We start from the raw sequence: 4226 nt of genomic DNA on the forward strand, positions 1-4226 counted from the left end.
TTCTCAAGATGCGTTCATAGGACTAGCAACATAAGCATTACCTGGGAACTTGTTAGAAATGCAAATTCTCAGGATTCGTCACAGACCTAGTGAATCAGACACTCTGGGGCGGGGCCCAGCAATGTGTGTTTTAACAAGTCTTTCAGGTGATTCTGATGTTGCTCATATTTAAGAATCATCGACAGAGATCTTCCTTGTTGTGCTGAGCGTTTTTTTTTTTTTTTTTCCTTTTTTTTGTCTTTTTTCGTGACCGGCAACGGATCGCAACCCTCAGTGTCGTGCCCATACCGGACCGGGACCGGCAACGGATCCCAACCCCCCGTGTCGTGCCCATACCGGACCGGGACCGGCAACGGATCCCAACCCCCCGTGTCGTGCCCATACCGGACCGGGACCGGCAACGGATCCCAACCCCCCGTGTCGTGCCCATACCGGACCGGGACCGGCAACGGATCCCAACCCCCCGTGTCGTGCCCATACCGGACCGGGACCGGCAACGGGATCGCAACCCTCGGTGTTGCACCCGCACCTCGCTCAGCCAGTGAGCGGCCGGTCTGTATGTGGGATCCGAACCCTCAGCAGGAGCGCCGCCGCGCTCCCAAGCGGGGCACTGTAGCAGTGCGCCACCGGGCCGGCCCGTGCTGAGCGTTTTTGAGAGCAGGGGTTGTGCCTTCTTTCCATTATCTTCTACATAGTGCTTTGTGCATAGAAAATGCTAAATATCCAATGGCAGATCCCTACAGTGGTCGGTAAGATGTAAAGAGTGCCAGTGACTGGGGATCACTGGTGCTCAGTCCAAGTCTTGGATTTGCTACTTAACACAAGAGCTAGTGCCCGTGGGCAGTTCTGGGCTCAATGTGTCAAGGTTGGGATATTTAAAACTTAACCTCCAGTGAAGTTTCTTGTTTTGGTGATTCCTGGTTGGTGAATGATAGCCACCCACCCAATCCACGTGAACGCTGAAACCTGATCTTCTATCTTCTCTCCATCTCTATGAACCTGTGTCTAATTGTGGACAAGCACCCCTCTATTTTCACACTTGCCACTGAGCAATCCCTCCACCTCTCCTTGTCTAAATGGAGCCCTGGTTTCACCTGAGGCTACTCCTTGCCTGGCAGCATGCTTCTGTAGAAGCTGCTCCATCTTTCCTGGCTCCTCACTGCCACTGTCACGTCTTTCCATGCTTAGGTAAACTTTAGAGTGCTGGCAGCTCATCCTACCCTCCTAGCTGCCATTCTCTACTCTACTCAGTCATTGCTGTAGTTGACCTCCTACTGTGGGAACTGGTTTCAATCCACCGTCTCATCCCAAGTCCTGACACCTGCCTAGGAGTGTTCACTGCCCTCCCTTTCTTACTTTCTATTTTGAGAAGCTCAAGCCTAGCACAGTCCTTGATCACAGAGTAAATGCTCAGTATCTCTTGCTGGATGATATTGAAAGAAAGCACGTTGTGAAGATGGGTTAGAGTCATCCCTGAGAAGAGTTTAAGTGTTCTCAAACACGTCTGTGGTATAACCAAATTCTAAAACAGTGCCCTGGGTCTTTTTCTGTACTGAGAATGTTTTTTCAGGTTCACATATTTACCTTTCTCAGTCTTCTCCGAGGACTTTTTCAGACAGATTCTGAAACAATTTTTTTTTTTAAATGTAGAACTCATACATGGACATCATAAGAAAGTTCAGAAATATACAATGTCCTGTATAACTGGAATGTCTCTGTAATTCCAATTATGAAGTTGGCTGTTGTTTTTAGTTACTTACTCTTTGTCCATGATGAAAGTCTACTATTTATAAAGAGTATTTTTTTCTTTTTAATCGGTTTTTTATTTTTACCAAATGTCCTTTGGCATCCAATAAGATGATTATGTAATTCTTCTTTCTTAGTCTAATGATGTAATGCATTTTGTTAATAGGTTCTCTAATATTTAACTTTTGTTATATCCGTGGGATAACTCTAATTCATAAAAAAGTAAAAAAGTTATTAAAGTATTGATTCCATTTTACTATGGTTTCTTCTCAGGGATTTATATCTTAATGTTAAAGAGATCCCATTTTGAAGTCTACTCCCTCATAAAGAAACATCTTTTAACTTTTTAAATATGTTTTTCTAAAAATTCATGGTCATGATTTAAAACTGCTAACAGTACAGAAGGATATAAAAAGAAAATTAAAATTTCTTTCATTTCAAATATGCCCTAACTTTATCCCACCACTATGAAAACAACTCTTTTAATGAATCTTTGTAGAAATTTTTATGCACACAAAAATATATTAAATTATGTGTAATTCATTTAACACAAATGAGATCATTCATTTTATACATATTTTTATTTTTTAATGGATATGTTTTGAAGAAAGATCTTTGTACATTGCCAAAAATGACTAAGAGGAGCATAATATTTCATTCTGTGATGTGCCATCATTTATTTAACTAGTCCCTTATTGATGACCATTTTGGTTGCCCAGATTTTCAATATTATAAATAAACTTTAACACATATCTTCATACACACATCTCTATACATCTGTATGTCTTCTAGACAAAATTATTTAAATTGGAGTTGCTACCCCTTAACGTTTGATTCCCAAGTTGCTCTTCAAGGAAGTTGCACCACTTTGCACTAAAAAGTGATTTATTCTTGACATGGGAATCAAATCCATGTTTCACATTGTTGGGTAACAGTCTTATTTAGGGTTGGGAAACCTCAAGTCCAGGCTCTATCTAGCTCTCTGGCTGGCACCAGGAAGGACGGTCCTTAAAATCTTCTTGGCTCCTTACCCTGCTCTGTCTACATTTTCTCCCAGGGTCATAAAGGAAAAATTAGAGAGCCTTTATTTCTACTCATCTTATGGAAGAACTCTGCCTCTTAGAGCTTTTAATTGTAAAATTCTCCTCCACGGCCTCAAATAAGTTATAAATTCTTTAGCTTTTAGAGGGAAAAGCATTTCCAGAAAACTTTAAGGAAGAACTGGCAGCAAAAATTCACATGCAGTAGTGCTTTTAATAAAATCTAAGGAAGTGCCCCTAAGTTGCCCTGTATTGCAGCTTATTTTCTGGCTCCCCAGAGGACAGTGTCTCCAGGCAGCCTTTACACTGCTAACTTCTGCCTGTTTTCCTGTCTCTGTTAACAATTAGGATGTTTGTGTTCTCTTTCAATTCACCCCACTATCCCCTCGCTGCTCTGTTGACACGCTTTTTGTGTCCTTTTTATCCTAGCCTTTCCCTGCCGCTTTCTTTTATGAGTGAGGCGCAGCCAGCCTTTTTCCCTCCTGTTGGAATTTACCCAGGTCATGTGTACAACTCTTCCACCATGGCTACAAGAGCTATGGCCAGGGCATTTTTAAAGCAAGTGAAGCTTCTATTCATTTTTAACATTAAACTTTTGATTTTTCCCATTTTAGTCCTGCAGTGCCTCAGTTCAGCTGTTATATTTTGCTTATGTGTTTATGTCAGGTTAGCCAGGTTTCTGGGGCTCTCCAAGAAGCACAGTCATAGCAGCCCCAATAACTAACATCCATAGACTACAGTGGTGGGAGAGGCAGCGTCAGGCTCTGAGCCAGACAGTCCTGCTTTGAATCTCAGCTCTTTTTCTCCCTAGCTTGTCAGGTGGTCTAACCCTATCTGAGCCTCAGTTTCCTCATCATCACAATGGAAATCAATATAGCGTATCTGTCTCATAGCCTCATTGCAAGTGTTACACAAGAAAGTATATGTAAAGTGCTAAATGATGCCTGATACGTAGCACTCAGGAAATTCTAACAGTGGCTGTTACTATCATTGTTGTTGATGTTACTAACAAATGGCTTTTTGTCATCCTTTCTGGAGCCTCACAAAATGCATGAGGATGGGGAAACTGAGACTATGAGAGGTTCCATGGCTGCCCAAGTCATTGTATACTTTTCTCTTTTAAGTATTTTGTTTCTTCTCTCAACCTTATGAATATTTTTGTTGTTGAGATTACAAATGAACTTTGGCCTGATTGAAGTGAAATATATGTGTGTGTAATTTATTTTATTTTATTTTTTCGTTAAATTTTTATTTTGTCAATATACAATGCATATGATTATTATGGCCCATCACCGACACCTCCCTCCCTTCTCCCTCTCTCCCCTCCCCCCCAAGAATGTCCTTTCCGTTTGCTTGTTGTAACAACTTCATAAAAGTATAGTTGTTATATCTTCTTCCCCACCCCGCCCCCCCGGTTTTTTTTTTGTGTGTGTATGTGGG

Source organism: Galeopterus variegatus, unplaced genomic scaffold (assembly GCF_000696425.1).
Source record: "Galeopterus variegatus unplaced genomic scaffold, G_variegatus-3.0.2 Scaffold2790, whole genome shotgun sequence".
Lineage (NCBI taxonomy): Eukaryota > Metazoa > Chordata > Mammalia > Dermoptera > Cynocephalidae > Galeopterus > Galeopterus variegatus.